A 23,614-nucleotide genomic window follows, 5' to 3' on the forward strand; every position below is an offset into this window, starting at 1 on the left:
TTCTGTGAGGAGGTCCCAGAAGCTGCCCCCGTGCCCCACAGAGCCAACACCAGCCGGCTCCAGGCCGGACCCGCCGCTGGCCGAGGCCGAGCCGGCAGCGAGGGCGGTGGCGCCCCGGGGGTGACAGCTGGGGAGGGGGAAAGTCGCTGTGCAAAGGCGCTCGCAGGCAGCGGGGAGCGAGAGCGTGAGCGCAGCCGCCCTGCAGGCACCCGGGCCGGGCCGGGCAGGGCAGGGACAGGGGGGGCTCCAGGCGCCAGAGCAGAGGTTCCCCCCCAGCCCGTGGTGAAGCCCCCGGTGAGACGGGCTGTGCCCCCAGCCCCTGGAGCCCACGGGGGAGCAGCCCCCCCCCCCGCAGCCCGGGCAGGGCCCCACGCCGGGGCAGGGGGACGCCCCGAGGGGGCTGTGACCCGCGGGCAGCCCGCGCTGGGGCAGCTCCGGGCAGGGCCTGTGGCCCCGCGGGGACCCGGGCTGGAGCCGGCTGGGCCGGGGGGGCTGCGCCCCGCGGGGGGGCTCACGCTGGGGCAGGTCGCGGAGAGCTGCAGCCCCTGGGAAGGCCCCGTGCTGGAGAAGCTCACGGAGGGACCCCGGAGCGGAGCAGGGGCGGTGTGAGGAGCCTCCCCCGGGGCGGCAGCAGCGGCAGGGGCAGCGTGTGAGGGACTGACCGCAGCCCCGCTCCCGGCCCCTGCGCCGCTCGCGGGAGGAGGAGAAAACTGGGAGCGCAGCTGAGCACAGAACGAGGGGAGGAAGGTGTTCTAAGATTTTATCATTACTCTATTCTGATTTGATTGCTAATAAAATAAATTCATTTCCCCAAGTCAAGTCTGTTTTGCCTGTGATGGTAACTGCCGAGTGATCTCCCTGTCCTTATTCTGACCCACGAACTTTCTGTTGTATTTTCTCTCCCGTGCCCAGCTGAGGAGGGGAGTGACAGAGCGGCTTTGGTCACACCTGGCGTCCAGCCAGAGTCAATCCACCACACTGACTCTGTAGACTGTGATTACAGCCTCAGAGCTCTGAAATCCCTAAAAAAAAGGTAAATGTTATTTTAGGGAGTTAGAGTCTCTTTCTGTGTGAATCACAAACAAAGACTGTCACCTTAGTGGCAACTTAGATTCAATTCTGTATGAGACTGAAAGCAGATACTCTAGTAACAGCAGTGCTTATGCTGTATAAGAAGAAATGGGATTAAATTGCCTCCTTTTCCACTGAGGAGCCATTAGTGCTGAATGATCGTACTCTTCTTTTCTTTGACTGTTGCTGTTTCTTTTCTCCATCTGCAGAATAATCTTGGTAATTGGGAGTTTTGGTAGGTCAAATGGGACAAAACCAGACTTCATTTCTCATCAACACCACTGTTTTTTAGCTAGGCCTGTCAATCATATTTTTTGAAAATTTGGAAGTGTAGAAAAGAACTTCCATGTGTAACTCCTCTACTTTGGCCCTTGAGTAAAGGGAGTATAACTAGTTCTAGAATCATAAATAATACTAAACAGTTTGGATTTTATCTTTCATCTGAGACAGAGAATTTTCTCTTCACTTAGATCAACATGTCTATGTACCTTATGGTGACAAATTAACTTGACTGTGAAGGATCCCTGTCTGAATGAGATCTATTGTTATCCTTATTATTTAGTTGAGCAACTGAGGTGGAGATTAAGATCAGAGTTCCAAGCTGCATTATTTGGGAGTTCAGTTCCTGCTGAGTCTTCTTTTAAGTGTCAATGTCTCTCAAGTGGAAGCTGTAGAACATTATCCCACTCTGTTCCTAGTCATTTCAAAGACTTTAAACACTTTCTTTCTTGTTCACGGTCAGAAAATTAGTGACAGAATTAGAAGTTTGACCCTGATTTATTGGACTTCACACTTTTCAAGACCTTGAAATGGTTATCTTTCTTTTCTCCCTATATTTTGTTTAAAACAAAACAAAAACAAATATTTCAAAAGTGATATTTCATTCATTTTTTAATTTTAAAATAAATAACATATGTTTGCATAAATAAACAAAAGAAATACAACATCATACTAATTGTGCTGTATGATTTAAATTATTTTAATACCTGCTTCAGCTGCAGCACGATTTTATTAGCACCGGTGAAGTCATATCATCTCACTTGTAAAGAACATTCATAGCACAGAGTAAGAGATGCACAAATGTAAATGGCAATATATTTCTGCAGCAAGATTACCTGAGAGTATCACATAATCCAAGCACAATATATTCTGGTGTTTTCTGCAAAGTTTTTCCTAAACACCTAGAAACTAGCACTTTGCATGATGGTCTTTCACAACAGTAAAATAATCGCATAATCACAGGATCAATTCAACTAATCCCATTTTTCCCTGCTATTCAACCAATATAGGGGTTGGCATTTCTGATCCTGTAAATCTTGTTTCATGTCATGCTGTCATTATAATTTTAAGAAGCTATAATATATAATATTTTACTACAAGATATATTGCTGTTTTAGGGGTGACTATATATGCAAAGGTTTCCCAAGTATTTTCATAACTGTTCATGAAGAAAGTTGTTCAAGTGAATCTTTAAAACTCCAGAGAAAGTTCAGCTCTGTTTGCAAGTAATCCTTTTACGTACCCTTCCTGTGTCAACACATCCACCCTTGTCATATCTTTGCAAAAGTATGTACTTCAAGTAGAATGAGAAAGAAGAATAATATTGGTAATATGGATTTTGAGAATAATTATCTTTTCAGGTTTTCCTAATGAAAAACAGAAACAGCCAGTTTCAAAGCCTTCTTCTCAGCTGCCGATAAGATTAATGTACTGATTAACACCTTTTCCAAGTAGGATTGGAGGTGAAAGCAATTCCATTTGGCAAAACCTCATCCCATTTGCTGACATCTTCATTAACCTTACTGATAAGAAAACCATTTCACAATAAAAATTTCTCAGGGCTAGAGATTTTATCTTCAGAGCTTCACCTAACAATGTTAATTCTCTGTGTGAAACACGGAGGTTCAATTGCCTTGGTAATTTCACAGTGCCTTATACCTTTTTTTTTTTTGGTTAAAAGGTTGACATAAAAGAAACCAATTACTTCACACTCACTACAGAAGACTGATTTTCAAAAGGACATTTCACCTTTTAACAAAAGGAGAGAACAAGGATGTAGATAAAAGTGAATGAAAGGGTCATCAAACACAAAAAGTTAGTTGAAAGTATACATTGAAAGAAATAACACCATGTGATTGTATTGGGAACCATGCCAAGTTCTTTTCATGTATTCTTAGTTACACTAGCTGGCAAACAAAAACAGGCAACCCAATTTCCCTATAGCATACCGTTGCATTGTTAAGAAGACAGGTGTTGTGTCCCTTACTCCTTGAGGTGCAGTTTTGGAGTCAGCATTTGGCAACAGACTCTCTCCAGTTGTTTTAAAAGGCATCTGCAACTGGAAAGAATTGATGACTTTTCAAGTAACACCTTGTAATATAAGAAGCCAGTTGTGAAGTTAGCTGAATGGGAAACTGTTGTTCAGCCAGGTTAAGGTCTTGGGAAAGCCTTTTGCTATGTAGGTTCTTATTCACAATGCATATTCACACAGGTAAAAATGGAATATCATGTCAGAAGAGCTAGTGGCATCTTCCACTAAGGCTCAGGTACATAGCTCAGTGAAAGTCAATAAATAACTGCTTACCAGGATGTAGGCTTTTGTGACAACAGGACTGTTTCCCATCATAGAGCAGTACGGTGTTAGACCACTAGTTCTGTGCGTAAACCACACATGACAAAGCAGCTGCAGATAAACTTTCCGTCTACTCTCAAAAATGTAGTTATTCTCTCATTCTGTAAAGTTACAATGAAACAATACCATTCCTGCTATAATTCTATGGAAGTAACTGACCTTACATTAGATCTGATCTTATGGTCAGGTTTCTTAAATCTGGGATTCATTATCTGTGAATGCATTAATACCACCAGTAAATACCCTTCACAATGGTCTAGCAACTCATCTGTAGTGCAGCATGGGTAGCAGCTAACAGTTGTGCTTTCAGACTCCATTTTCACAGGCCTGTGTGGCACAAAATGAGCTATCCCATAAACAAGAAATTTGTTGTACAAACACAACACTACCAGACTCTTCATCAAATGTGACTTAGTCCACAAATCAGCCAATGTCTGCTCCTATCTCACTGAGTCATAAAGAGATTTGCTCTACTTCTGAGTACTGGCCCTTCAGTTTTTTAATCTTGTCAGGAGTTAAAATCCAGGCTTTTCCTTTTGTAACAATTTTGCACATTCAAAATGCTATCCCATTGTTCACAAACAGAAGAGTTGCTTCTGCCACAGACACCACCACTTAAACTCCTGTAGTGGCATAATTTCAGTTCTTCTAAATAAAGCCAGTCTGCCTTTATTGTATAAATAAACCCCATCTGTTGAACGGTTACTGCCAAATACAACTTTCCCTATCTCATAACTAACAGACACAGTTACCTGAGCTAGTGTAAGTCATAGTCTAGCCTAGCAGAACTTCAGGACACTATGGTTGTAGCTAAATCCACAAAAACATGGGGTTGGCAAAGCCTTAGGTTCCACTTGGTGGATACTATTTGTTTTAAGACTTAGGAAACAAACTAAATCATTATGATACCTGGTTGTTTTTGTTTTGTTTTGTTTTGTTTTGTTTTGTTTTGTTTTGTTTTGGTTTGGTTTGGTTTGGTTTGGTTTGGTTTGGTTTGGTTTGGCTTGGTTTGGTTTGGTTTGGTTTGGTTTGGTTTAGTTTGGTTTGTTTTAGTTTGGTTTGGTTTGGTTTGGTTTGGTTTGGTTTGGTTTGGTTTGGTTTGGTTTGGTTGGTTTGTTTGTTTGTTTGTTTGTTTTAAAAAAAGATTAAACTGGTAATATGGATGCTCATGGTGCTTTGAAATGTTGGGTAGCAGGAAAAACTGGAAAGTTGCCAGGGCACTGGGACTCTTTAGGCTCAGCATTATGTGTATTGATATTACTAAGATGAGATAACGGTGCAACATCACATCCAAAGTACTTAATTTATATATTAACACTGGCAGCAGTGTGTATGAGCTGCTTGTGGAGTCTCTAGCACACCAAGCTTTTAAGTCCACATTCTGTTCGTTTTATAGATATGTTCTTTCTTATTTCTTGTGCACCTGATAGACATTACATTACACAACCTTTGCAGTTACACAACTGCCTTTGCAGTTGCACACACCTCTGCAGTGCCTGCTTCTGCTTAGTCCCCTTTAACCCAAAAGATACCTAGTAAAAATAAGACAGATCTATCCACAGCCTTAATTCTAATTCTCTTGCCCTTTTTAGCAAGTGTCTTGTTGATGGGATGTTACAAATTTTTCCTGATTCATTTCAGAGAGCACTTCACACTTTCACCCACAGGCAGAGGCAGAGTGCAGTCTGTCCCCTGGCTGCAGAGAAGCTCTGGCCTTCACCCAGGGGCAGCAGGATGCGCTTAACTTCTCCATGGCTCTTATGGGACCATGTATGTCAAGGTCTCACAAAGTCTGACTGAGCAACATTTTAACAACAGGAAGGTATCGTGTCTGTTCGAAAGCAGGTCTTAATGCATAGGCAGAACACACACACACACACACAAAGCCTTGGGAGGAGGCACCACACAGGAGAATGGGGGGAGGGAGGGGGGCAAAAAGAATTGGGACAGGGACAGGGACCTGATGGGAAGGGCAGGGCAGGGCAGGGCAGGGAAGGGAGGGGAAGGGAAGGGAAGGGAAGGGCAGGGAAGGGAAGGGAAGGGCAGGGAAGGGAAGGGAAGGGAAGGGCAGGGAAGGGAAGGGAAGGGCAGGGAAGGGAAGGGAAGGGAAGGGCAGGGAAGGGAAGGGAAGGGAAGGGCAGGGAAGGGAAGGGAAGGGCAGGGAAGGGAAGGGAAGGGAAGGGAAGGGAAGGGAAGGGAAGGGAAGGGAAGGGAAGGGAAGGGAAGGGCAGGGAAGGGAAGGGAAGGGAAGGGAAGGGAAGGGAAGGGAAGGGAAGGGAAGGGAAGGGAAGGGAAGGGAAGGGCAGGGAAGGGAAGGGAAGGGAAGGGAAGGGAAGGGAAGGGAAGGGAAGGGAAGGGAAGGGAAGGGAAGGGAAGGGAAGGGAAGGGAAGGGAAGGGAAGGGAAGGGCAGGGAAGGGAAGGGCAGGGAAGGGAAGGGCAGGGAAGGGAAGGGAAGGGAAGGGAAGGGAAGGGAAGGGAAGGGAAGGGAAGGGAAGGGCAGGGCAGGGAAGGGAAGGGAAGGGAAGGGAAGGGAAGGGAAGGGAAGGGAAGGGAAGGGAAGGGAAGGGAAGGGAAGGGAAGGGAAGGGAAGGGAAAGTAGCATATATTACCTATAATATATATTTTATTTAGTATATACAATACTTCATATTTATTATATTATATATATGTATATATATAATATTTATTTTTATATATGTGTATGTATGTATGTATGTGTGTATGTATGTGTCTTTTTATATACCACCATTAAAGAGCACCAGGATATACTCCCCATTACCAGTACTGAGAGCCAGGGTTTGACAGAGGCTCCTCAGAGAAAAGCAAAGATCAGGGTACCAAAATCTGTGCATATCACTAAGTGGGATCTTGAAATTAAAATAGGTGAATATCTGTGATTCTAAGATGGGTTTGATTTTGGAAGCTTGGCTGAAAGAGGGCTTGTTAGTAATTATCTTTACTTTTATTTGTGAACCACAGTCCAAATTATGGGGTGTAAGAGCAGGAAAGGAAAGAAATTCCTTTTAAAGAAAACCAAAGGACAGAAGCCTGGTAATGGCTTGACTATAGTAGAGGTAGCAAGTTACCTAGAAGAACAAATCCTGAAACTTAAAATAAAAACAGTTTTACTGAGCAATGCAAGGCTCATTGGGACAAAACAATATTTAACAGCATGACAGTCAATTTTTCATCTAATATATACAAAAGAGACTTTGCACGATGTCCATAAAAGCGTAGGGAAGAACAGAAAAATAGGTGTTTTAAATGAGATAGCAATGTGATTATTTCCCAGCAAGTAATTCAATTTCTGAGCACTAGAAAGATGAGTGATGTTGTATTCTGCACCAGAAATTTCAGTTATTTTTCCACTCTACAGTGATACATAACAGAATTATTGCATTTAGTAATGTAGAATAAAATCCTGCAGACTTGAGCTAATAACCTGGAACCAAAAGCACAGTGCAACAGAAAGCAATGTTCCCTATCCATTCCAGTGTCCCAGAGAAAATAAGTATTTTAGACTTTTTAATACTTTTGGCCTGATGTATTTCAGACTTGTCATGGCATATGGGTCTTATGAATACAGCATTCACAATATGTTCACAGTATAAGCGAAGACTATCCTCAGTCTGAAGCCCAGATTTGAACATAGCTTATCCTTAAGGACATCATTGCTTGAGAACAAGCTCAATATCAACAAAAGATGAAGCCAGAATGCCAGATGCAAATATGCTGGACAGAGCAGATTTTAGTAGACAGATGGAGAGCCAGATTTGTGCATTATATATCTTTTGGTCTATATCTGAATAATTCTGACTTACAAAACACAATAGACAAATTTACAGAAATAAATGTTGCACATTACTAGGAGCTGAATTTTGGTGAGATGAGACCAATTATATCTTCTAGCTTCCATAATACTGATCAACTTATTTAAGTATTATTTTCAAGGAACATATAGAATTGCTTGTTTGTGATAAGTAAAGCAAGAAACTATGTTCATATTTGTTTTAAATAACTTGACTTTTTCTTCTAGTTAGTTTTTACCTTCTATAAAGTGACTTTTCAGTGTGCAATCAGTAATTCTGATTCTAGAACTTGGGAATTCTGAGTCCACTTTCCTTAGAAACAGTGTTGAAAAATACTGCTCTGAATAACTCAGATCATCCAGAAGGCTATTAACTGATACATTCACTTCAAAATAGTATGAAAATGTATTCAATAAATCAGGGAATGGATTGACAGTGCAGTGCAGTATATTTTTTTAGATAATGTGAAGATGACCTTGAGATGCAGAAAATATCAATTTTTGGTTGCTGTGCCAGTACTGAGCTAGAGTTTTAGCCAAAGATTTGTGCAATGCAGATGATAACTATTGTAGGTAGATGCAGGAATAAAAAGGAGTTGAAAGCTGTTGGTAAAAGCAGCAGTAACTGTTGTTAACTGACTGGTTTAGATTTTCCCAACCTGTTGCATTTTGTTGCAACTTGAAATATTCTTGCAGAAATTATGGGAAAAAAAATCTGACTTTAAACCTCATATGAGGTTGTTTTGCCTCGCAAGCTCTTCTTTTTTTTTTTTTTTTTTTTTTTTTTTTTTTTTTGTGAGGAAGGAATGAGCAGCAAAGATGACACATCAGAGGATGTTTGTGTAGAGCTCCAGTAACATTTGTTCTTGAAGAAGTCTGTTACCAATGAGTTTGGGTTACTACATCTCCATAAATGTACAGAAGTAGACAAATCACTAGAGCATAGAAACAACAGTTTATAAACATTTATATCAAGGTAGCTATTCCTCAGTGCTGCTAATCTCACAAGACTGATTTCCCAGACTGAAGCAGATGGAGATTGGATAAACTTCTTTACTTGAGAGATTACTTTTACTCTCTTTAAAATACTGATCCTGCATACTTTTCCAACATATTTTATGGCATAGAATTCAGTCAAAACTATAATATCATATGATCAGATACTAGGTTTATTTTTTTAAAGAATCAGTTTTAAAACTGAATGACCAATGAAACCAAAGAAGTTATTACTGTTATGTTTAGTATGATGTCAACAATATATCAGAGGAATTAATGGAAAAAGTGTATAGCAGGGCTTTTGAAGATGTTAATGCAACTTTTGTCCCAAGGAGTCCCAAAATCAGAGGAAGCATTGTCTGATCTTCTTACAGTCTATTTCATAATATACAGTAGCAGCCAGATACAAAGATACACTACACTGAGTAACAGTTACTACAGCTATAGCTTGATCTAATGTACTTGTTTTTGTTATAGAAGGTGGCTTAACTTTGATGTATCCTGGTTATTATGACTGTGTACTGTGTATGTTCTCATGAATGGAAAAAGCCCCTCTTTCAGCAGCACAGTCAGGCTGTGTTTTAGCTCTGGGTCCATGATCCAGAATAATTTTTCCTGCCAGTCAGAATGCCCTTCCGCCTTTTCAGATTGTCTGTTATTAGTTTCACTTCAGTACAACAAGAATAATAAATCGCAAAAGGCAAACTTTTTAAAAAAATATGTTAATTTTGCTTTCCATTATTTCTGTCTTTACTAGCCTATTATTTACTAGTCCAGGGCTCCAACTTCAGCTTGCTTAAATTCCTGCAGCTCCAGGGGCTTCTGGACCTATGCTGGTGTAAGGATCTATCTCCCACTGAGTAGGAGCACAACTGGGGGTGCAGGGTACTTTAATGCTACCTCAGTCCATTCCTTTAATCCTCATTTAGCAACTTTAAATGTTTGTAGTTACTGTCTCTCTGTTACAGACATAGTAAATCTTCACGTGTGAGAAAGCTACATCAAAACTGTAAGAAAAACTGAGTCCATGCCAGTATTCCAATAAAGCTTTCTAACACCCTACACTATGCAAATTAATATAATGTAAAATAGACGTCCTGCTTTTAGAGAGACTTTCATTCATGATCCCAGTCTTTACAAAGGAATTGTTTTTTTTCACTGTACATAGAACAGTACACTTTTTCTTCAAAACTAAATCAATGGCACCATTCAAAAAACAGAGTGACAATGTTAGTATACACTAAATTTGAGATCAAACCCGGTAACTAAGGGAAAGTAGTAGTAGGCTGCATGAATACAGGAGCAATGTACTTTGGATTGAGATAACAAATGACAGCTCATGACATTGACAGTTAAAAAGATGAATTTCAGGTGGAAGTACATGTAAAGGAAAATTTGCCTGGGATTTGAAAAATGAGAAAGTAGAATAATCTGATAAAAGGAAAAGGAGAAAGATTAGCTTTTGAAGAGAGGTTAGAACTGATGATTGAGGATAGTGAAAAGGTTTTGCCTCTTCAGACATTTCTGCAGGCAAGTGAGTCTACAAGAAGGAAATCTGGAAACAGAGAAGGCCTATATGTGCATTAAGATATTAAACAGGCAAGCTAGACTTTATCTGAGGGGAAAAAAACAACTTAAGAAGGCAACAGATTGTCATCAGTGATTGTCAACTATTTCACAGTCTTCATTTTAGTTTCTAGAATCTTACTGGGATTCTCCAGTCCTCCCCAGAAGGGTCCGAGAAAGCAGATGAAAGTTCTGCATATTACTAGGCTCTTATGGGGCAAACCTTAGGAAAGGTACTGCAGGTTTTCAAGAGTTCCACCTTCCCAAGTCCTCCAGAAAACTTGTCTGGAGTTTTTAATCCTTACCTTCTTTAAACTCCAAACCTAAGGTTTGTGACCCACAGAAGGCATTCAAGATTCAGAGAGCAGAAAGATATCTACATTTGTAGCTGAGTATAACTGGGGGTTTAACTTTTGCTTTAGGGTACAAAGATGATGATGAAAATTATATAATGCTCAAATTATAGAGCAAGAGTGAGGAACCAGTAAATTGTCTTTCATAAACGCACTTAGATAAAGACATCTAACAAAAAAAAGTCTGCATGTGTTAAATAAAGAAAACATAAGGGCTAAGGAATAGGGTGAAAAGGCATTCCTACCCCTGTGACTAAAAGTAACACAAAAAGTGTTTGGAGGAGATTCTTACTATTTTTATTTTCGATACAATAGAATAGTTTCAGAAGTAATAGGTTCATGCAATTTCTTTCCACTTTCATCCCTGTGGTTGTTGGTGTTTGTCAGGTATACAGCTGACACTATAAACCTACCATTAATTCATGCAGGTTTATAAACATATGAGCACAGAAGTGCAGCTTAGGCAAATTGCATATGTCACAAAAATAAACAAAACATAGCAAAATAAACACAATTACAAGTAATTAACTTGGTGCAGTAGATAGAAAAAGCATGTTTCTACTGGTATTACTAACCTTTTGGAATGTGACTAGACAAAATTTTCCTTTTTCCTTAGGAAAAAAAAAAACAAACCCAAAAACAAAAAACCCAGAGCAAACACAGCCTAATTTCTGACTCCTGCTATGACAAAGTGTCAGAGAAGTAGATTTAATTTTCTAGAAATATTTCTGTAGGAACATCTATTCTCATGTTAGGTCTGAGAGGTTTAAAATAAATCTGATTACACTGATAATTATATGTAGAATAATCCAGGTGCTTTTCTGGGCAATAAAATTAGAGAATAGAGTAGAAGTCTGTTACTGTATTTTTTAAAAAAATGTTTTACAGAAAAAAAAAGTACATTTTTCCCCTCATCTGGAAGGTGAAGCCATCAAAGAAAACTAGTTGCTTTTCACAGGAAAAAAGTAAAAGAAAAGGAGATCCATTGATTTTAAATAACAGTGCCAGCTAGCTGTTCACGCACACTTAAACTAGATATGAAACCTTTATTCTTTGAACTGAAATTTCCTCTCTTGATGAAAGGACCTATTTTGCAGTATTTGCAGTATTTACTTTATGGCAGATCTAAGATGTCTACAACAGACTTTCAACCCCTGTCTTCACATCTATAATATTGCTAGGGAGTAAAAAATTTATTTGTGCTATCCATTGGGAGGCCTTCTTCAAGGGGTTAGCTGTATAAGCATGCCACAGCATCAAAGCAAGACAGAAAGCCGAAGGTTGCAGTTATTTAAGTTTGGAGAGGGCTGCCCAACAGGATGAAAAAGAAAATAAAAAAGCTGTGTGAATTAATAAACAGGGGTAAAAATAACTCTTGCTTAATTTTAGGCTGTTCTGCACCCCTCTAAGATTCTGTCTACACAGCTGTAAAGGCTCCAGTAGTGAAGCAACTACCAAGACAAGAAGAAAATTCAGTACCATACCGCCTTCTAAGAACAAACGAGCCCTTTAAATATTTCAGACTAGAAAAGCTGCTGGCCCTGGGGGCCACTGGTGAGTTTCAAACATGGGATAAAACAGACTGGGGGTAAGTGTCTGCCTTATCAGCCAGATGGCAGTGAGGGTTTATTAAGGGGAATGGTTATTAGCACTCATCATTTAGGGTCGGGGTCGGGGGGAAGTTTAATTTTCTTTCTCTAGATTCTGTTTTTTTCTCTTTTCCTACTGATTTTAGTGTATTAAAAGAAAAAAGAAAAAAAAAAAAAAAGTGTTACTCTGGTGAAAGTAACCCAGAGTCCAACTTTATAAAGAGGCCATAAAGCAATGTCTGCCTTGTTCTGGGGCAAGAACATTTAGACCAGCTTCACGGGTGGGGCTACCCAACATTCAGAGCAACACTTTCAAAGTGTAACCATAGCTCCGTCTACTGTATAATTAAATTTGCTTCCCATTCATGGGAAGATTGCAGAGGTGCTCACAATGAAAGCAAGCAACATGTTGTGATACTACTATTGTAATTAATCAGCATGGATAAAAAAGATTATTTTTTTTAATTTTTAAAAACTCTGTATTAAATGGAACTGTTAACAGACACATAATGTTTATTTGAAAGACCTTTTTTTGGTGCTTTTTTTAACACTATGAACTACCATTCCATGCTTTCTGTATTATTCTGTACTACATTATTGATTGAATACCATAGATTATCATTCTATAGTATACCCATCCATTGAATGCTTCTTCCACAAATTTTTGGGTTCTTTTTAATTTCACTTAATGTTAAAACTGCTAGAGTCATTAGAAACACATGAGAAAGACACAGATCTGCACTCAGCTATAGTGTTTAAATCCAGACCTTCAGCAGTGCCTTAAAGAGAGTTTAATACAAAAGAATAGTTTTCAACATTTGAAGTATGACAAAGTGCCTATGGCAAAAATGTTTGCAGTGATTATATCCTAAAACAACTGAAAAAATGAAGATTCAACCTTCTTATGGAAGCTGCTATGTTCTTTTATGGTCATACCTTCTTCGTTTGCTCCACCTCCCATATACTTCTTTGTTTCTATTTTTGTGTAACTTCTAATTATTTAGGGAAATACTTAGTACTGAGATAATTTACTAACTGAAATTTTCTTTCCAGTTCTTCATAGAGGAAATGGGGTGGAGAGGAACAACAGAAGGACCCAACAGTGGTACTAAAATAATACAGAGACCAGATCTGAAATATTCTCTTAAAAGAGTTGCAGTTATCCACAGACATACTCCATAATCTCAGTACTGGTGAAAGAAATTAATTTGATGATTTTGAGATCTGAATCCAAGGTGTGAGCCTAACCTTGGACTTTCATGCAATTAATTTGGTGGATAGTTTAGAAAATTCAGCATCCCTTTGAATTGCTTATATAAAAATATAAATATTACCTTATTTGGCATATTCTTCCCTGTCCCTAACAAAGCTGCAGATCCATTCAACTGCTTGCAATTTGGTGTGCAAGTGATGTGATTACATTCTGCTGTCAAAGTTCTAAATAAGAGAATATTGTCGTGTTTTGTGTATGCATAAACCTTCAAGCGAACACTTACTAAAACAATCAGTAAAAGATAGTGTTCTAAGTATTTCATTACCCATTCAGCCCTTGGATGACTACTCTGGCAAGAAATATTTGCCCACTGTGAGAAAATGAAAAAGTCTGTAGGTACTTCTTGCTGCATTTCCCCATTTGTAGTTAAGAACAGAGAGCATTGCCAAGATACTGCTTTGTGTGCTGCTGCTGCTGTTTGGATTGTTCACAGATGTGAAAGAAATAGCAAGCAAGCTCTAACAACAGAATAAAACACTAAAAAGTATGAGTGCATTGAAAAGTACTGCTCACAATTTTTTGTGACTTATATGTCTTAACTCTAAGGGTATGAATAATCGTATCCCTAAACTCACCTAAAGTCACATTAATTTTCAGTTGTATTTAAGTGCATATCAGTTCCTTGGCTCAGTAGGAACTGAATTATGGTTGTGCCTAATATTACCACCTAATTAGTGCCTTTCTCAGTCAGATCTTGCCCACTAAACAATCCTCTGAGAAAAAAGAAATCCTCTGAGAAAAAAGACAGGAAAATTCACTTCCCTTTTTTACAACAATTTAAAAAAAAAAAAAAAAAAAGGGAGGAAAAACTATCCCAGAATTAACATATGATGTTATTTTATGGAAAATAAAATGACTGTGGTGGTGCTGTACAATCACGCTGTTATACAGTATGAAAATAGATGGTAGACCATACTTTTAAATTGGTCCTTTTCTCTGACATACCCATCTTTTTCTGTTGGAGGAATATTACTGCTGTTAAAAAAACCTGCTCTTTCAAGACTCTTTAAAGGTATTTTTGTATTTGTAGTACAATTTAATGAAAATTTTCTCTGAATTACAAGACAGTGAGAGAAGATGAAGGAAAGCAATGTACATGGTTAAAAAGAGGATGTGAAAACATGGCACAAAGCCAAGTCATGGATGCTTCGCTGCAAAAGTTCACCTTTTGTTCTCATTACATGACTGGCTCTTATCATGTGTTGGGTGGGAGCTTTGATGTCCTTTCTTTTCACTAAGGAAACTTCCAAGCTTTATTTACTACATAGTTTCTGCATTTTGTATGCTGTTCAGGTGCTGGTAGGTTTCATAAGAAGAATCCTCCTGTTTTTAAATGTTCTAAATTATGTTTTAGAACTTGCTGTTTTCCAAAAGGATTTGCTATCTGCTGGAGACCAAATGAGAAGAGAAACAGTCCTGAAACATTCCTGTTGGTGCTAACTGAAGATTGAGAATTTTAAAATTAGATAACTAAAAATTATTCTAGGCATTTGACCCAGTATCTTTTATTCTGGGTGCTTTGCCCATTTGATCCTGTTTTCTTTCACTTCCTAAAAACTAAAATACAGACCCAACCCAGAAAAGTCATCATGAATATTTTTGATTTTTAAAGGAATCCCACTAAAATTAATCAAGTCTGTAAGCTCTGTGTCAAACAGAAACCTTTCTTCTTTCTTCTATCTTTCCCAGTGAAATCATTAGAAACAAATCCCTGCTCCTTATTTGAAATACCAGAAGAAAATTCCTCTGTGCTCTCAGGGATCATAGAATCAAACAGATCAATGATTTATTTCTAATAAAAACTCTCCAAGGGCTGCCTTGCTATGTCACTGAGCTGAACAGGGCAAAGGGTACATACATACTCAATGGTGAAACCGCAAGAACTGTATCTTAAATAAAGTGTGTGGGGCTTCTGGCATCGTGAGCTTTATGAGAAAGTAGAGGAAAGAGCTTCTGTTACTGATAAGAGAGGGAAATCAGCTGTTGGAGCTTGATTGTGCAATGGTAGTTAATTGTTCTTATCTTGTGTCTCATAGTTGATATAGCAACTGTTTTTCCTCAAAAAGTATTTTTCCCATTTTATAGGTGGAAAAACACAGACACAAGGAGATGAAGCCACAGATCCTCAGTGGCATTTAGCCACCCAACTCCATTTGATAACTGCGGATCCCAAATACCTAACAATGATCAACATGTGGAACAAAACTAACTGCTGGAGGCAGAGGCAGAAGCACAAACCATCCCAGACCACACCACCGCACTGCATCCTTGTGAATACCAAAGCTGCTCAAGCAACGTGCCCAGGGAATGTCCCTGGTTTCCTGGTCCACAAGGACCAGAGGCATGTGGCAGCTCTCAGGGCTGGCCTGATGGAGACCCCTCTTTGTGCAACACTCAGACATTAGCATCATGACTTTATAAATCTGTTTGGTTGCTCACAGTCCAAAATATCCAAAATGTGATATTGCCATGAAGGTCAATACTTTGTTTTGGGCATCAGGCAGAAAATGTTTCTGCTTTTCTGAAGTGACATTTGCACCCAGAGCAGTCTTTAAAACAAGTACCTAAAGTTTTAGCGATCTTAATTTTAAAGCAGAAACATCTGCTAAAGGCACAGGCTGCTTGCTGGCTGGCTGAGCTCAGCAGAAGAGGTTTCTGTGTTTTTTATTTCCTCCTGAGTAGTTTCATTAAAGTCAATGACAATAGCTAATAGGGACTTGAAGCAAGAATACAGGCACAAATGAAGTAAAAGAAACTAAACATTAGAACAAAACTTTTCATCCTTAAGCATCATTAGAGAATATATAATGGTTGTTTTTTTTTCCTAGAGTTTGCATTCTGAGGTCTTTTTCTGCTCTTTCTTCTGTTCCCCAAATTTATGAGCTGCGGTACAGCCTGGAACTTGAAGTAAGAATTGTCACTTTGAGAATAGAGCTGATTAATCAGAAAAAGGGTTTTGTATTCCTCACAGAATATCTGATGAGGTGAACTTTTTTTCCTAACAATGTCTTACAGATTGTTATCAGAAGCCATTTAAAAAAAAAAAACCAACCCAACAAAAACCAAAGCAAAAAATCAAGGGCATTCTAAAAGAAAAACAATCAGTTTTTAAGAATACATTTTTCCACAAATCAAAGGTAGAAGCATCTTCTCTTTCTTCCTTATTAATAAGGAAGATATTAATCTTCCTTAAAACCATTTTAACATTCAAATGTACTGTGTTTTAAACTACTTCAGAGTAAACCCAAACAAGACAAAACCACAAAACCCCAGTAACAAGACCGCCTCATAAATTTATTTTGAAATTGCTGGAAAGATAAATCCATGGGAAATGCACTAAATGACCTGTTTGTCCTTAATCCAGTTTGTGGTTTGTAGTGTGTAAAAAGTGTTAAATGTATCCTTTTAAATGTTTATTTAAAATCAAAACATCTCCATTTAATTATTTTGAAAAGGGATATATTTTTTGTTGAAGGGAAAGAATGAAAACATTTACCAGAGGCCAAATGGGCACAGTTTATATTGGACAAAATCATAACATATATAGCAAATAGCTAGAGTGTTCTAATGTCTATTTATGCATATTTTTGCAACAAATATTTTAAGTAAAAATACATGCAACAGAATTCAGTTTTCATGTCTCAGCTTTAATTCACTGAGTTTTAAAGTACAAGTAATTTTGAAATTAAAATTATTTTCAATATTCAAAATACTTTCACTGACAGTAAACCAGTTTTATTTAAAATTATAATGCAGCAGTAATATCTGCAAATCTAGTTTTACATTCTCATTGCAATTCATGTATGTGTTTTAAATTGTAGTATTTACAGTGGAAAGGGTGCTGGTAAAATCAAATAAAAAATGCAATTCCTTGCTTCTCCTTGGATGTTGTATAACTTTTACACTGTTTAGCACTAATGCAATGTTAATGTAGTACTAATATTCAATAATGTTCAGTCCATTTTATTTTCCATTAAATCATTCTTAATTTTCAATACTATATCTTTTATGCATTTTACAATTAATTCATATTGTTCCTGTCCATAAGCAAAGGAAAAAACCTGCACCTGTTAATATTATATACATATTCTCCTGACAGGTGCACTAGTGCAATTATTTTATTAGAAAGCCATCTGACACTAGAACAACTGCTTTTTACTAAGAGGAATAGTAACCACAGTCTGTTATGATTTGCCCCTTTACATGAGATTGTGCTCATAATAAAATGTGTTTATGTAACGTAATGAAAGAAAAAGATGAAAAGAGTTTTGAAAAGAAGATATTTTGTCCTTCTGCAAAAGGCAAACATCAAAAAAAACAAAGCAAACAAACAAACAAACAAAAAATCCAGGGAAAATTGCAATCTGTGTCATTGTTTGCCTTCCTCCTGTAAGAGGCACCAGTGAAATCAGCAGGCATGCTGACATGAGTGGTGCAGAATCCCTGCACCCCACACATGTTTGCCAACAGGAGTTGACAAATCCTATGCTGCACTCAGCAGAAGCCTGCTGCTGCTGTTGGTGAGAAGTGTTTACAGTTTGGGTGGTAAGCCAAAAAAATGATAGCATTTTGCTGTGAGGTGGCTCATGGTTTTTTGCATTTTGGAAGGGGTCAGGTGGATGTTGCTCTTTCCTTTGCTGGAAGAGAAACCTAGGGCCAAGGTAGTAACAATGATTGCAATGATCCATTTTCATTCCTATAGGCATCGGAATTACTTTCTCCTACATTCCCCTTTCTTCATCCTCTGGCTGTAAGTACTCCTCTAGATATTGGACTTAACCACTGAAGAGAAGACTTTGGCCTACTCTATAAGCATGGACCGTTGGTAAAGCTCTCGCTTCAGAGGCTGTCATTTTCAAGGGTAAAAGAAAAAGGTAGTTCCTTGAGGCTAGCAATCACCCGTCACATGCAAGTTTCAGGCAGAAAGCCAACCATAATTGAGAGCTCTTTAATGAGATGCTCAGCATGATTTCAGAAGCTCCACAGTCAGGGGCAGGCAGGCTGTCATTTTAGTAGACATTTTGGATTTGTTTTTTTCATGCCTAGAGATTGATATGATGGAGATGAAAAGCTGGACCATAAAATAAAACCACTTCTGGAAACCTTGCATTTAAAGAACCAGACATTTATTGCTACTGTATTAGAATAAACCTCTTTGATACAGAATCACACCTACGAAATCTCATTTATTTGCAGAATTATCCTGAGAGTTAACTGGAATGACACACCATAATAGCTTTTAGGGAACTACTTGTGAACCAGCTTGAGACTTCAGGCACAGCCTAGGTCAAAGGGCTGAACAAAAGCTGAATGAACCCTTGAGTAACCCAGGGAGAGATTGTTTCCTCAAATAAAAATTCTCCTCCTGCAGCTTCCTTTTTAGGTGGGTTTGTGACAGACAGTTTGCATATATGGCACGTACTGCTGCTGTCTCTATCTCACCTCACTCTGAGCAGTTAAGGGGTCAGCAGAGGGATGGTTTTGCTTGTTTTCCTTCAGTGCTCTGCTCCAGTGAAAGAGAAAAAGGCTGAGACAGAGCCACTCCTCTTCCTACATTTCTGGACGACTCGGGCAGCATGAGCAAAGGGGTCAACAGGGCATCGATTTCCTTTCCACCTTCAGAGGGGTGCATAGGTCAGCCTGCACTGTGGCTCATGGGGGATGATTTCAAGGGAAGAAAGGAAAAGCCAGGGAATGCCACCAATGTTTTTGATAATCCTAGATTGCTGTATCACATCTACAGATGATGGCACTATCAGGAAATTCTGTGAAATAAATGACATATTTACAGTCCTATAAAGAATAGGATCCACCTACTAAACATAGTCTGGACTGTAAAGTCTCCTTCAGGCATGGGTCATAGCAACTCTTAGCCCCTGCCAGTCCTGCTATCTTAAACAGCATAAAGACATTTTGTAATGTAATGACTCACTACAGAAGTCTAAAATCCATGTTAATTGTAATTTCTGCTACAATATTGCTTTATTACTTTTATTTTAGGGATGCTTAGAAGCTTAGCATTAAGAAGCATGTTGACGTATTTTACAAAAGGAAAGGGCAATATAAGGATTTCTTAAAAGGATACTTATTTGTCTGTATTCATATTTGTAAAGGGCTGGTTACTAAAAAATGACTAGTTCATAGCATTATGGACTACTGTATCTTGCTATTTATTCTTTCTTAACTGACAATGTATTTGTGGTTATAAACATTACAGTTGCAAGAAATCTCCTTCTTAAGCAAAGAGGTAGTGGTCTGCATTAGGGCCATAAAATATATGAAATGAGCAAGTACAGGCACTGTTGTCTTGGGATACTGAGCTACAAATTATAATTCTGGGAAATAGTATTGTCAATGCAAAGCAGGGCAAAGATCTACAGCCTGGAGTCTAATCATTTCAGTTCAGTTCAACCCAGCTACACAGCAGCAGTCTATTTTGTTATAGCTAAGCAAATCTACGTAGCACCCAGAAAGATAATTTTTTAAAGTCTGAAATATTTTTAAGTTTTTTAAGTTTTGAAGTCGCATTTACAGGCCTTCATTGAGTAACATCAGTTAGCCTTCCCCATCATGTAAATTACACAAAAGGATCTCATTCTATGTGCTTCTTATGAACTATGAGAAAAAAATTTCAAGAACTGTAAAGCTGTTTTACACCACCTTTGTTTCCCCAAAACTATCCATATTTTTAGTACTTTCAATTTTCCAGGTTTCAGATCGCCACCCAAAAAATGCTAATGTCCATAAAAAGTTCAGTCTTTTTCTTTTACCTTATCAAGCTCTATTGCCCCCAAATTTTAAAGAACACAGATAGGCAAATGAAGACAGAAATGGGATACTTATTATTTGCATGTTTTAACTGAAGAAAAAAATCTTCAAAATCACCACCTGCCAAGGGAAAATAAATAAAGGCAGTATCCTGAATTGCTGAAACACAGGACTGTGAAGTTATTGTGCTTTCATGACAGGACCTTTACATTTTAATGAAAATTATTGGTCTATAGTGGAATTGCATAAACAAAAGCTGGTAAAATCTTGATTAAAAGTTATATCTGCACTGAAATGCATAGATCCCTTAGAAAGGACAATTTTAATTCTTTCCAATTTTTAATCAATCTGGAATTAAAGTAGAACTTCTAGAGTATCTATGACATTTATACTGTTTTGCTAATGTCTCAGACTGCATTGATTCTGTATTTTTATTGACAGGCTTGGAACTTTTATTTATTAATTTTATTTTTAATTAGTTCTTCTGTCCAAGAGGTAGAAAAGGCATTTATAACTAAGGTGACTTCATAATATTACAGTGATATTGCTGTGTAGCATAGGGCTAAAATGATTGGATTGTATTTATAGTAACATTTTAAACTTAATGTAAATTATTTGACTCAGATACATAAAAAAACCACAGTATGAATACACGTTGTAATGTCTGCAAATAACCTTAGTAGTATTTATTTGTGTTAGTACTTCAGAATGGAAAAAAAAAATGCTAAAATGCTATGAAGTGAGAAGTATAAAGCAGAATATGGATAATGGGGGATATTCTGTAAATAACTGAGTAAACAAATCTGTAAAGATTGTGTTGGACATTGCATGAACGCATGACAATAGAGAGCCTGCAGTGTGTAGTGCCATGCATGCTGTGCCTGCTACCCGTTCAGCAGCAGGAGCCGGAGCATGCCCTGTTCCTCCGCACAGCCTGCGGGGATGCTCGGCTGTGTGGACAGGAACAGTGTGGCGGGAGGGGCTGGAGACAAGGGTTGCAGGATGCGTGCAGGGATGCATTTTCCCATTGCCAGACTGTGCCCAGGATGAGTGCCTGGATGCCAGCACTGAGACCTCAGTGTCTGCCTGCCTGGAAGTGCACCTTGCGTTTTCAGAAAGTTATGCACATTGTGAAACGATTTCTGCATCAATGTCTGAGCATAATCACATGGGACAACTCAGCTTTTAAAGCTGGCGTGTGTGTGTGTGTGTTTGTGTGTTTGTATTCTTTCAGCTTTAGGCCCTGTAGAGTTAAAACAAGCCATTGGAGAGGGACAATGCAAGTGAGAGCTCAGGCACAGAAGAGAGATCCATGCTGAGGGGGCAAAATGGTAAAGCCAGCAACTCCCCACTACATGAGCCCAGTTATGTGTCTCAAAGGCAAGACTGTTTTCCCTCTCTTCAGTCCGGCTAGCTGAGACTAGATACAGTATTTCTCTTCCTTCGACGAAAAGAAGTTCTGAAATACAGAAGAATCTGTACAGAATTCTGTTGGTTTATTTGCCCAGCCCTAAACCTACATTAGGATCAAATCTGATTTCTTTCTCACTGGCCCAGACATTGTTTTCTATATAAGCAAAATTAAAGAGTAAGCATAATTGCTGTAAAAAACCTCTTCCAGTCACAGGCACTTCCTTGGAAAAATGTGCATGTAACCAGCATCAAAGGAAAAATTCCCACTCATCTAGGTATGCAGTAAATAGAATCATAGAATCATTTAGGTTGGAAAAGACCCTTAAGATCATCTGTTTCAACCATTAATGTAACACTGCCAAGTCCACCTCTAAACCATGTCCATAAGTGCCACATCCACTCATCTTTACCTTTTAAATACCTCCAGGGATGGTGACTCAACCATTTGCCTGGGCAGCCTGTTCCAATGCTCGACCACCCTTTTGGTACAGAAATTTTTCCTAATTTCCAATCTAAACCTCTCTTCGTGCAATTTGAGGCCATTTCCTCTTGTCCTGTCACTTGTTACTTGGGAAAAGAAATTGACACCCGCCTGTCTATAACCTCCTTTCAGTAGCTGTAGAGAGACATAAGGTCTCCCCTGAGCCTCCTTTTCTCCACACTAAACAGCCCCAGGCCCCTCAGTCACTCCTGGTAAGACATCTGGCTTTAGTTCTGGGCTCCACCAGTTTTACAGGATTAGTCCTGCAGTATCATTGTACTTAAGGCTTTTACACTACCACTACAAAGTTGTATGTCACCACGGTTCCTGCATAGCTCTTCCTCGGTCTATTCAGCAGTCTGGAAAAATCAGCTAGACAAAATGCAACTGTCTAAGGAATTTTTTATTATTAGTCTGAGCGAAGACTTTAAGTTTCTTTTGCTACATGAATTATTTAATACAGCTTCAGAGAAACAATGGTTCTTGGTTTTTGGCAGTGTTAGTCTTGACTGAAGAAAATATCAAGAGTACTCACTCAAACTGACTCCAGAAAAAAAAGAAGAAAAAAAAGAAAAAAGAAAAAAAAATCTGCTACTATGACTTCCTGAAAGCAAAGAAGAAATGCCTTTATTTTCAAAGTTACATTCACCGTCATATCAAGTGGTTGTACTAATAATATGAACCACAAACAAATTGATTTAGGAGAGAATCTACATTACGACTTGTAATTTCCTAACACTTTGGAGTCAATCTTTAAAATCTATGCCCAAAATAGCATTCTTCTCAGTGTTCCTCGATTTGCACACGACCTCTAATACTGCTGTGTTGGTGTCCCAGGGTCAAGCTTTTTAAAAAAACAGGTGTCTAAAGTCTGATTTCTAAATGTATATTTATGTCCCTGAATTGACAGCTTGATTTTACAAAAGCCTTGAGCATCAGGCAGTTCCCATTGATTTAATGATGGAGTTGGATGGTGCAAGATCAATGCTCTTAGGTGCATGAATACCTTCCAGCATCAGGACTCTGGTGTCTCTGGTAATGCTGTATCATGGTCACCTGTTATTTTGACTTCTCACTACCAGTGTACATGAGATTTAATTGTTACTGTGCATCAGTGTGTGTGTAACCTAATCCTGTGGTTTCAGCCACGGCCAACAATATTGCAGGACCCATACCTATTTCCATGATAATGAATCTGGAATAAATTAGTTAGACATTACAGAAATTAGATCACGTAAGTGTTGCTTTTGTAATGGTTACAAAAACTTTCCAGCAGAAAAGGTCACTGAAAATTGAACTGCACATCTGTTGAAAGGCAGAAATAATCATCTCAGAAACAAAACCAGAAGCTCGTTCATATACATGTTCCTGTGATGACTGGGGCTAGTATCCAGGCTATAACGTAAAAACTTTTAAACACAGGAATGACATTTAGTATGATAGAATAGTAGAAGTGATTTTCTAATTTTTTATAAATGACATGAGCTGGTTTAAGACATAATAAGGCTTTGGGAAGAATTGAATAAAAAGGAATGAAATAACTATATAGAGGAAAATATTAATGTTTATATATATACACACACACGTTTTTGCAATATACATATTTATGTAAAATGTATGCATATACATACACACATATACACAAATATAATCTATCCTTTAT

This window comes from Falco biarmicus, chromosome Z (assembly GCF_023638135.1).
Source record: "Falco biarmicus isolate bFalBia1 chromosome Z, bFalBia1.pri, whole genome shotgun sequence".
Classification (NCBI taxonomy): domain Eukaryota; kingdom Metazoa; phylum Chordata; class Aves; order Falconiformes; family Falconidae; genus Falco; species Falco biarmicus.